The 12,182-nt window shown below is 42.2% G+C and overlaps 2 protein-coding genes across 4 annotated transcripts in view; one reads left to right on the forward strand and one right to left on the reverse strand.

Moving 5' to 3' along the window:
* Window positions 1–2,418, reverse strand: part of LOC125894237 (protein INSYN2B) — a 30,450-nt gene extending 28,032 nt beyond the window's left edge. Inside the window, exon 1 of one of the 2 annotated variants that reach the window (XM_049585515.1) lies at window positions 2,209–2,416. The gene's annotated coding sequence lies outside the window, so the exon portion shown is untranslated. Of the gene's footprint in view, window positions 1–2,208 lie in introns of both variants that reach the window. The other variant, XM_049585516.1, reaches the window with a different exon arrangement.
* LOC125894236 (dedicator of cytokinesis protein 2-like) overlaps window positions 1–12,182 on the forward strand; it is a 151,828-nt gene that overhangs the window by 100,026 nt on the left and 39,620 nt on the right. The gene's annotated exons all lie outside the window — the stretch shown is intronic.

A 12,182-nucleotide genomic window follows, 5' to 3' on the forward strand; every position in this document is an offset into this window, starting at 1 on the left:
AATAGAGTGTGATACAGTCTGTTTTGCATTTTTCCTCAAACTGCACACACCCCGCTCTCTTTTTACCCTTCTCTTCCTGTCACCTCATCTTTTTATCCTCCCTTTTCACCTGTCCTCATTCTCTCATTATGCTCTCTTCTCTCCATCCTCTTCTGTCATTTCATCTTTCCCTTCTCCGCCATATCACTCATCCTGTCCGCACGTCCCATCCAGTCTCTCCATCATTAACCCCCAATCTATCTCTCCCTCTCTCATCTCTCCATCCTGTTGCCCCCGCTGCCCTCCCTCCCTCTCCCTCATCCATCTTCCTGCCCTTCTGACTTTTTAGTCCTCTTCCTCACCACCGCATCTCATCTCATTCGCATCACCTGTTCACAGTCTGTCTGGTTAGCAGAGTGACACACTCACACACAGAAACACACACAAGGATGCTTGGAAAAATACACACATTTCATTTGACTCTGTCTCGCTGTCAATCTGCTTTAACCTTTATTTCTCATTCTCTCCATCATCGGTCTTTCTCAGGAGAAAAGGGATGTAATTAAAGTCAATGCAGTATAATGTCATAACCTATTGATTAGGTTTCCCTACTTTGTAATTTGCACTATACCCCTTCAAATTATGTCTGTCTGTGCTGCAGATGTTTCTGCATGATTTCAGCACTAGACATCCAGTTTTACATAAAGTTTGGTTTGTTTCCCCCCAGTCCGACTTAAGACAAATACAGCGCTCCTAAATATTGAAAAAGAAAGCATTAGATCAAGAACGAAATCTAAATTAATAAAAACACATTCATGAGAAAATTGAAATCTTTAGAGATCTGATTAGTACTGAACCGAACTCCTGCCAGCATGTTAGCTATGCATCATCCTTTCATCCAAGGATGAAAACAGAGAAATGCACTTAGCAATATTCTGAGGCATAACTAATAACCACATACCCACAACAAGCTCCCTATATATCCAAGCATTATGACATTTTTATCAACAGATGTGCTCCCATTGCTAAACCATAAGTCCAGTATTTGTCAGTGTTTTTTTTATATTTTTTCCAGCTTAACCGAACTTTGACTTCCTTCTTCAACATTTCTAATGCTGAAGAAAAAAAGCATCCAAAAACACAATTAAATGAACTAAGAAAAGACACCCTAATACTATTTCCTTACTGATTTTTTGACCTGTCTGTGCCAATGAAACACTGTTTGATAACACAAATGCACAAACTGTCATTTTAAATGACGTTTGATACTGACTGATGTGGTTATATAATAGTTAAGTGCACAGGTCACATACATCCACACTGTCTCGATTGCACGCATTTACTTGTTCTCTCTCTCTCTCTCTCTCTCTCTCTCTCACACATACACACACATGCACACACACATTAAAACATGCACAGATGCACAGGGGCAGTATTAGTGTATAAGAGAAGGGTTATTGCAATATAATCCCATATTAAAGCTACACTCGCTGTTCTGATGATTGGTTCAGAGGCTTTTAATAGCAACACACACACACACAAACACTCTCATACACACACTCACATATCGACAGAAGCACTTGGAATGCTCGTTATAGGCAAAAGTTGCAATTAACGCTGCATGGTAGCACACACAAAATAGGCACGACGCACATACTGTACACAAACGCAAGCAGACGTAATCATATGCAGCAAATCCCACTGTGACAGATGGATAGGATTACTCACCTGCCACACACACACTCACACAGACATACATCCAGACTGTGATGCTGTTATCACACTACTTCTTTAAACAGAAATAAGCATATGGACAGTTGCTATAAAGAGCCTCACTGAAGTAGACATGTACACACTTTTGTTGAAGCTACAGAGACTGTCTCAGGAAACAAGACACCCTCCCAAAATGAAAACAGATACTGTGTGGTTTATGTGTTTGTTTTGGGGGTCCAGAGGTTAAACCTAAGGATTTTGTCCAGTTGGCTCGCTGTCGCTTCCTTCCATACAATCACCAGTGCCTCCATTCAGATCCTGGCCAGTGTCTTTAATCATGAATGAGCTGCTTTGAAAATAAAGTACTAGCTGCAGGCTACGAGACTGGAGAGGTTCCTCAGAGGGTCCTAATAGAGCGTCTTTACTAAGAGGCAAACATTTCAGGCTCGCACACACTTACTGTACACACCAGTTTTCCCCTAACAACTGTCTTCCATTGCTCTCTCAGTCACTTACCTTTTCTTATCCTCCCCTTTCGTCCGCATGCTTGTTCTCTGTGTCCCTCTCTCATCTCTGATAGTCCTTTAGTCCTCAGTAGCGCTCTCCTCCGACTCTTTACCGCTCTCTATGTCTCTCTCTCCATCTCATTCTGTTGCTGCTGATCCTCGCATACTCGCGGAGCTCAGTGATCCTCCCTCCTCTCTCCCTCTCTCTCCCTCTCTCTCTCCCTCTCTCTCTGCCTTTCTCTGATTGCTCCCTCGCACATTTTTTCTATACCCACTGCTGTTCTCACTCTCACTCTCTTTCTTTTGTTCTCACCTGTTTCTTTAATACCATCACTCTGTTATTAACTCCTCCATCTTCTCTCTCTTTCACTCTGTCCATATCCTCATTGCTGTCTCTTTACCAGTGGCTAATCCCATGCCGTGCCCCGGTTTTGTGTCTGTGTGTGCATGTTTGTGTCGGTGTGTGTGTGTGCTTGCATTGACCCTGGCATGGAGGTAGACCCAGTGAAACTTGGGCAGTGCCGAAGTGTCTACTCCCGGGAGCCGAGCCAGGACACAAACAAACACACGCACTCTCGCACACACAGAAACACACACTCTTGCTTCTATCAGTCACTTTATTTATATCTTTGCTTTTCTGTGTGAATGCCGGTCCACTATAGCCTCACTTTCTCTCTCTCCGTCTTGGTCTGTCACTTTCTCTCCCCCGGTAGGTTCACCTCGCTCTCCCCTTTGAGCTGTTTTGTCACTGCCCTCCCTCTTCTTCGCCCCACTTTAGCCTCCTCGCGCCATTCTTCCTCCGTCTCCCATCGTCACACCTCGCACTCACCTCATCCTCTGCGTTTGACTGTCCCACATCCCACCCTCTCTTCCTTCTATCTCATTCAGTCCCTTTATGTCTCTCTGCTCCTATTCATGCCAGCAGAGGATGGTGCTGCTTTCTTTCTTAAGGCAAACAGGACAAAAAAAATTAGATAAACTGAATAGAAAGTGAGATTAAACGCCATATGACATCAGGTTCTAATTATACTTAATTATGAGCGCTTTGGGTTTTTTTTTTCTGCGCGGCAGGAGCTGTGTGTTTGCAAATTAATTTCCTCATTTGCCATGCACCAGGGAACACGGGGGTATTTCTGTAGTCTTTTACGGGCAAGTTTAAGAGTTTTAAGCAAGAAATCAGACAAGGTTTAGTTACTTAACTGAAGGTAAGCCTTCAGTTACTGTTAGCTGAAAAATATATCAAATAAATTTAAGCAACCAAGCAAACCATATTTGTAAAGCACATTTCATTCCAGGTTGAAGTACAATGCTCAAGTTACCATGGAAGTTGCAGCCATAAACACTATGTGGATATTGTAAAGATAAAACATTAGACATAGTAAACAGTTAAAAACAGACACATAAGTAAGACACGTGAAGACGAAGGAATAGAAATTAGAATGAATAAGATGGAGCTGCAATTATAAGTCAATTAATCGATAAGTCCTTAGAAAGTTCAGTAAAGGAGGGATGTTACCATCCCTTGATGCACATACTTCAGACTATGAGTGGGAGTGACAGTGCCGTCTTGGGGTTTTTCGAGTGGGAGCCAAAGAGTCAAGGTTAGATGGATAGAAAAGACGCATAGGGAAGGCGAGGAGAGGATGTCTGTATGGACTGAACTCTCCCCCTCCTTCAATCTGAGGGAAGATGAGAGAAGAAGAGTTTAACTGGTCGATTATTGTTGCACATACTTGCAGTTGTGAGTGATAGTTGGGGCCATTTTCAGAGAGGGGATGGGGGTTTAGGGAGGGTAAAAGCTTCATTGGGGTCATGAGGTCGCTACCCTCCTTCACTGGTGTTTCGGTGATAGGCCCACAACATCTCCAGAGGGCTCATCGGCAGCACCTGGCGTCCCAGCCCCAGTCTCTGCTTTTACTCCGTTGAACCCTGCTGTTGTTAGTGGTATTTCAGGGCCCCAAGTGGTGTCGCTCCTTTTAATCCGTAGCCAGTGGCTTGCCTGTTCGACTGCACCAGAGAGAGCTCTCAAATTCCCATTTCTTTGAGCAGTCTGGTAGTTGACTTGCCTACGAAGCTTTAGAATGAAAATTAATCTGCAGCTATTTTTGAAAACTGATAATAGTTTCAGTCATTTTTCAAACAAAAATGTCACACATTTGCTGGTTCCAGCTTCTAAAATGTGAGAATCTGCTGCTTTTCTTCGTAATTCATTCTTATTTTCATTAAGATTCAAGAGTTTTGGACAAATGATGCAATTTCAGGAAGTCACTTTGGGTTCTGGGAAATTGCGATGAGCATTTTAAACAATTTTTGACATTTTATAGACTGAACAATTCATCAATTAATCCTGAGAACAATCCACAGATTAGTTGATAATGAGAGTACTTTAAAGTTGCAGCCTTAAATTAAAATCAGCAACCAACCAGTAAGAATTAATGAGACATTAAAGCCATCAAAAAAGTAAGAATACAATAAAATAATAATTAACGCTAACAGCTGAATAGTAACACATAACAAGATGTGAGTTGAAACAACAAAAGGAGTGAGAATAAAAAAAGTATAAGACAATTAAGACTGGCAGGCCAGAGTGCTGAAAAGTGCAGCTAAAAGGAATGTTTTCAGTGCAGTGTATGCACACTAATGAAGCAGAAATCCTCACAAATCTAGTAAAACTGTTCTGCTCCTTTTGTGCACAATGGGTTATGTAACTGTGCTATGAGTTATGTCTGTCAGTAATGTGTTTGTGTGTGTATGGAAAACAAATTATAGTGTGTGTGTGTGTGTGTGTGTGTGTGTGTGTGTGTGTGTGTGTGTGTTCCCTGAGTGGTCCCTTGATGCAGCGTCCACATAAATGTCCCTCCTGAGCCCTCCCTTATCTGAAAATAACTGGTGATGTATGCGCCACTGCAAAGCGGTTGACTCACCTTGCGTTGTGTTTCAATTGACCTCTGATGAGGCAAGCAAAGGTGTGTGTCTGTGAGTGTGTGGATGTGTGTGAGAGACCATGTGAATGTGTTTGTGCGCGTTACGTAAGCAGTGAGGGTGCAGTGCAACACATGCGGCCTTCGAAAATAATTCACGTGTGCACAGAAACATACGTGGTTGACATGCATGAGACGGTTGTGCTGAAGCTGCTAGGTCTCTACTTTGATTTAGAGTAAAGGATGAGAAGCAAAGCATGTCGTCGTCCAAGAGGAGGACGAAGAATACAGTGTGTGAAGTAGAGACTAAGTTTTTTTTTTCCCTCTCCTCTCGTTATTCCCTTCCCCTTGACCTCTCCCTCTCTTTGCTATCTCTGCCTTATTTGTACCAGCTGATAGTGTCTCTTTTGCACTTGACTGCTAAATGGGACCCTGAGGACGCATTGATCTGTTTTCTGAGCGGTGAACAGGCGTTCACGTTCACGCTGAAATGCAAACACCCATGCGCACACATAGACACCTGTATTACCCCTTGCTCCGTCTCAGCCTCAGACAAACACTCTGCCACATCACCCTGACACACACAACAACTCTAATTACACCTCAGCACAATCCATCTCTCTCTTTCAACCCCCTTTACTTCCCACCTCAGTCCCCATGTGTCTGGAGAAAAAAAACGTGTGTGTGTATGTCTGCGTGTAATAGAGGGGGGTCATGGATGAGCGTGTGTCTGTGAGGGTACAGTGAGGAATGCTGCAGGCTCGCAGTGAGACTGTGTTTTGTAGATGTTCTATTTTAAAAAATGATGAAAAATCACAGTTGAGAGCAGCGTAATGACTTGCCACCTGGGGGGGACACCACAAAAGGAACGACAGAGGAAAAGAGGGGAAGGAGAGGAGAGCACAGCCAGGATATGGACCCAAATGAAGTGCTGTGAAAGGTATCAATGGGCCTGATGTGGAATTATATGAAAGGATGGCTGTTATCATGTCCCTCTGAGCTTTAAATGGAAACTCATTTACTCATTTGTTTTGTGTCTGGTGTGTATTCTGCAGCTTGCATGACTTTCTGTCTATGTACTAGCCCTCAAAATAGGTTAAATGTCTTAGATATTGGAGTTTAAAAGGTGAGAACAAACACCAGAATCATCCATGTGTACCTGGTGGATTACTTGCTCTGCAGTTTCACACTGTTGAGTGACAGTTGTGACTAACACGCCAGAAATAATTCTTTGTGTTCCTCTAACAGATGAGACCCTGATGCTTAAAGTATTTAAATCAGGGTTGTCAAAGTTGACGCTTTAATGTGCCATCCTAATTTAAAATGAATGATATGTTAATTATGTTTAATTGCATCAATCGCATTTCACTGTTTATCCCAACGGGCATCTCTTGGGGATAATGAACTTTACGCAGAAACTTGGTGACATGAAGTGAGTCTAAGTAACTTCTGAAGAGGAGATCTCCCTCTCACAACACTCACACACAGCACAGCCTTAGTTTGACCTGTAGCTTAGTTTGTCAGAAGTCAAAATTAACTTAAGATGGATACTGATTTTATGACTTATCTGTTTGTGATACTGATACATTTCAATGGCTTTATAACCATGCTCATGGCTGTGCTGTGACAGTTGGACGGTTTTGGTTTTGTTGCTGGAAACCAGTGTGCTACAGTTACTGAGGATACTCCCTGTGTACCTTCAGATGAATCCAGGTTGAGGACAGAATAAACAAGCTGCAGCTGCAGTGGCACTGGAGTAATGGTGTGTTTAAATGAGATGAGAATGTGATGTATGTCATAAATTGTCTCAGGGAATGTGAGCAGGAGGGAGTCCACAAAAGATAATTATTTAAGACAATTTCTGAAGTCAAGTCAAGCCAATCTTTTAATGTAGAGCAGATTTAAAAACAAGTACAGTTGACCCAAGTGCTGAACAGGCACTAAATACCAGAGCAAATGGTTTAGAAGCGAACAACAATGAGAACAGTAAAAACAATAAACATCATAATAGAGAGCAAATTGCAGCACAGATGAAGTCGATTAGGCTCCCCTCAATCAAATGCAAATAAGAAGAGGTGGGTCATAAGCAGTGATTTAAAGGTTTCTGTTGTCTGAGCAGTTTTTATTTGAATAGGTAAGCTGTTTCAGAGTTTAGGGGCAGCAAACACAGAGGGCTGGTTGGTGCTGCTTTTGTGTCTCGCTCTGGGAACATCCAGGAGCATCTGACCAGTCGACCTCAGCGCTCTAAGTGGAGTATTAAGATGTAAACATTCTGCTAGATAAGGTGGGATCAGCTCATTTAAAACCTTAGAAACAAGGATATAATCTTAAAATTAATCCTAAAACAGACAGGGAGCCACTGGAGGGAGGCGAATACAGGTGTTATGTGATCCTGTTTTCTTTTTCTAGCTCCAGGACAAGCAGATGCATTTGCTCTAACTGCAGAAGATGAAGAGACGACTGTTCTGCACATACAAAGAATTACAGTAGCCTAGAGGTGATAAAAGCATGAATAACTCTCTTGAGATCCTTGTGAGAGAGATAGGCCTTTACCTTAACCTGGAAATGGGAACTGTCAAAAATCACACCAAGATTCATAACGAAATATCAATTTGTGAACAGCTTAAGGGCTAAAGGCCCAGAACCCAGCCGACTGTTGATTTGCCTCACATCGCCTATGTCATGGCCAGAAAGTTGCACCTGAACACACCGCAATGACTACAGCCAACGGCCACCTAGCAGGAACATTCTGTGCCTGCATAGAGAGAATAACTCTCCATAACAGCAGGCATTGGTATGTATTCATCATTCAAAAAGGGAAACTGGAAGACCGACAGGATTCAAGATGCTAATTAGCAAGTTAGCACATGAACAATACAACCTGATGTTGAAAGCATATTTACCTTGTGCTAGCAAACAATAGCACAAACAGTTAGAAACCATTTCTGTTAAAGATCTCAATGGCAAAAAACATGAGCTTACCAAATATTATTGGGCTTTTGTTTACTTTCCTCACTTCCATTTCATGATTTCATCACCAAGTATTCTGATTTAACATGCTGAATTGGCTCAAAAAAAAAAAAAAGCCAAAAAGGGCCAATGAGGGCCAACGGTGCTGAACACAATGCCACAAGTAACGTGACCAATGCTCACTACCAGCCCATGTTGACCAACCTGTGACCGGTGACTTGGTGTGTCAGGGCCCTAGAGTCCTTTAATAGGTTGGGTCGTCCAATCATGATGATGTCAGTCTTATTTTCATTAAGTTTCAAAGTTTATTTTCAGCCATATTTAGCACTAAAGTTGATGCAAATGAACAATGAGGTGTCAAAATCAGCAAAATCAGCAAAGCGTGGGTGTGTGGCAGGTGCGCTGTGGAGGTGCTGAAGGTGCAAGAAAAGGTGATGCAGGGTGGGTGTCAGCTGTAGGAAGGGAGAGACAGGCAGAGACAGGGAGAGACAGGGAGCCCATGGGTCAGCTTTAATAGCCTGTATGGCCCAGGTGAAGTCGTTTAATAGTTGTTTAGTTTGACACTTTTGTTCTGCCGGGTGTAATGAACATTGCAGCTTCTAGGGGTTTCTAGCATAGCTTTAGTTTAGTCACGCAGGTGCACTTTCAGGTAACTGTCATCTTGATTCACCTCCGAAATTACAGCTGTTTATACATTATTAATGAGAGTGTCCAGAGTGAGAAAATGGATAGATAAATGAGGCAGAGGAAGGGAGAGAAATCCCAGACCTCGCCAGCATCTGTGTCCTGTTTTGTCAGTAATCTCTTCACTGTTGCGTAAGGCCTTCGTCGCAACAAGCCCTGAGCTTCCTCCCTCCCTCTCTGTCTGTCTGTCTGTCTGCCTGTCTGTCTGTCACACACACCATCAGTAGTTTTATTAATATACACGGCTCATTTGCCTCCTATATGTCTGTGCATGTCATGTAATGTGTTGATGAAACACATTCATGTGTGAGGACATGGGCAGCTGATGGTCAGATATTTGGCCCTTTGACAATTTGTGTTTGTGAGTGTGAGTGTGAGTGTGTGTGTGTGTGTGTGTGTGTGTGTGTGTGTTTTTGTTGATGGCGTTAAAGGAGATTGAGAGCACGAGTCCTCAGAGAAGACCAATTACACTGAAGTAGGGCAATACAACACGTGACCTGCACAAACACATACACAAGCACACACATAGGCACACACAAACACAGTCAACATGAAACCAGAAAGTACTGAACTGTAGAGTAGTTTTGGTGAGTGTGTGTGTTCTTAATCCTATTACTGATCAGCCATCACACACTAAGGAAGCGAGGGAGGGAGAGAGACAGGGTGAGAGGGAAAGGGAGAAGTTAGTTTTGTTACCTGCTCCTCTCTGTTGGTGCTTCCTGTCCATTTATAACAATACAAATACATCATTTAAATACTGTGATGTCAGGAAAACTGTCAATAAAACTGGTTTGACACTGAGTTTGAATTCAAGTGACAGGATTTGATTTTATTGACTCAAAAGCCCAACTCGCAGGGGACTGGTATTATCAGGGGACCTCATTTGATTTAGAAATCCAACCCCTTATCTGTGCTACAGCAGCACAGTCACACAAGATAAGCAAAGTCTGTTGTTTACTCAGTTCTCCTGAAATTATCACCCAGATATGATGTGTACAGTCATTTATTTCTTCTTAACTTCTTTAATTACCATCAAACTTTACATAAAATGTAAATTTGTCTTTGACAGTGGCATAAAAAACACACAACACAGACGACACTATGCACAATAAATACATATATTACGTTTTCAAGTTGTCCATACACATTTCCTATTCTTGTCAACCTAATATCTCAAGAATGTATCAGGGATTTTTTTCAAATTTGGCACGAACGGCCACTTGGACTCATCGATGAAGTGATTAGATTCGGGTGGTCATGGTTCAAAGGTCAAAGTCACTGTCTCATTCTTGTTAATGTGATATCTCTGAGGGAATTTTTCTAAATTTGGCACAGATGTTCACTCAACAATGAACTAATTAGATGTTGGTAGTCAAAGGTCAAGGTCACTGTGACCTTGCATCCACCTCATTTTTGTGAACACAGTATCTCAAGAAGGCCTTGAAGGAGTCTCCCCAAATTGGCACAAACGTCCTCTTGGACTCAAGAATGAACTGATTAGGATTTGGTGGTAGAATGTCAAAGGTCAAGGTCACTGTGACCTCACAAAACATGTTTTTGGCCATAACTCGAGAATTCACATGCCAATTATGACAAAATTTCACACAGATGTCCAACAGGATAAAATTTTGGAATGTTGACATTTTATATTCAAAAGGTCAAAGGTCAGCTTTACTTCGACATCATGATATTCTGCAAAAACGCTTTTCCGCCATTACTAAACGTCATATCTCAGGAACAGAAGGGGAAACAGTACTAGTCCTGTGCGAATATGGTTTAAAACAACAACAGAAAAGACATTATTTAAATCTCAAATCTAAACAGACAATCTAATCTACACAATCTAAACATGGCTCCCTCATTTTAGTAATCATTACATACGGTGCTTACTGTGGTGTCAGACTAAATTGATCTCCCTGCACGTTTAAACATGCAATGGCAACACGAGGGGTAAAAGAGAAGTAGGAAAGAAAGGAAGAGAGATTAAAGGAGAGAGTATGCTGACAGGGTCTCTGGTGTCACTGCACTGCAGGAAGAAAACTAAGTGCAGAATGGGGGTGGTCACACACACATCCAAGAACATACAGTACTCTTCCCTAGTTAGACAACATTTGTTAGTCATACTTATAATAACATTTCCTTTATCAATTTTTCTGTGTGTCTGCCTTTGTATTTACTCTAAAACTGTACTCGGCAAAATTGTGTTTTTGTTTGCAGACATGACTGAAAAGTTTTTATATTGGAATGCTGGCAAGCACAAACACCCCTGCACATTTTGATCAGATGAAGGCTGTCACCTCATTAGATGCCGTTCATCTTTCATCTTCAATTAGCCATCCATCATCTTTCATCTCTGTCTCATGTTTCACTTTTGTGCCAACAACTCTGGAGGATAATTAAACCCAAAACCCTGGCTGCAGAAATACCTGCACATCTGCCATGTTTCTGGAAAAGGTTTGCGAACTTCATTCCAGCAATTAAGCACGGCAGAAGGGATGGATCAGAAAACGTTAATGTAAAAGCAGAACAAAACAAATTGACTGTGACTTAAAGCAGGGCATAAGCCAAGACACCCTGCTCCAAACTGGACCTTTAAGCTGAGGTAAGCAGTTATCTGGAAAAGCCAAAAAACCCCAAAAGATTCAGAATTTGAAAATACAGCCCTCCTTCTGCAGCTGCAAATGCTTCATACAATAACTTGTATGAGTCCTAGTCATTCATTTCAGTTATCCTGGTCCCATTCTCGGAACCCATTGGCTGTATGCGGCATCTGACTTCCAGCAGATGGCAATACAGCCTCTGGGGGGAGACCCCCGATTTCTTGGCATTCTGGTTTGATTTGGGCGGAGGAGGCGAATTTCTGTTTCCGACTTCCATTTATATATAAGTAAATATGCTGAACCATTGCGATGGATTCAGAGTTTGCAGTGACGCCAATGATGCCTCGTTAGTTCACCGCACAGACCGCTTAACCTGGCAACAACTGCAGCCAGCTCAAACGTGATTGGTCAATATCACGCAGACTACAAACAGCCTACAACCGGAAACCAGGGCTCTTCCGCTCTTCTTCCGGAGGCAAGATCTCTGGGGTTTGCCTACAGACTCTACATTCACTGAATGTAGAGTCTGTATATAGAGACTATCCTGGTCCTGATGGTGATCCCGATTCAGTCAAGTTTTGGGCCTGTAAATTCCTGACAAATGTATTTTGAGGCTCTAGCTTGCTATATGAACATGAACTTGAGCTAGCCGCAGCTGTCTTCCTTTGCTGCAGTTAGCAGAAGGCTAAACTATTACCAACATTTTCTCTCCATCTCTAAACTGTTTCGCTGATGTTGTCACATGTTTTATTGCGTTTATTGTCAGACTCTCCTTTAGACTCTCTTTTTAATAAGTCTGTCTTGCTGTT

The sequence above is a fragment of the Epinephelus fuscoguttatus genome, linkage group LG9, assembly GCF_011397635.1.
Source record: "Epinephelus fuscoguttatus linkage group LG9, E.fuscoguttatus.final_Chr_v1".
Classification (NCBI taxonomy): Eukaryota; Metazoa; Chordata; class Actinopteri; order Perciformes; family Serranidae; genus Epinephelus; species Epinephelus fuscoguttatus.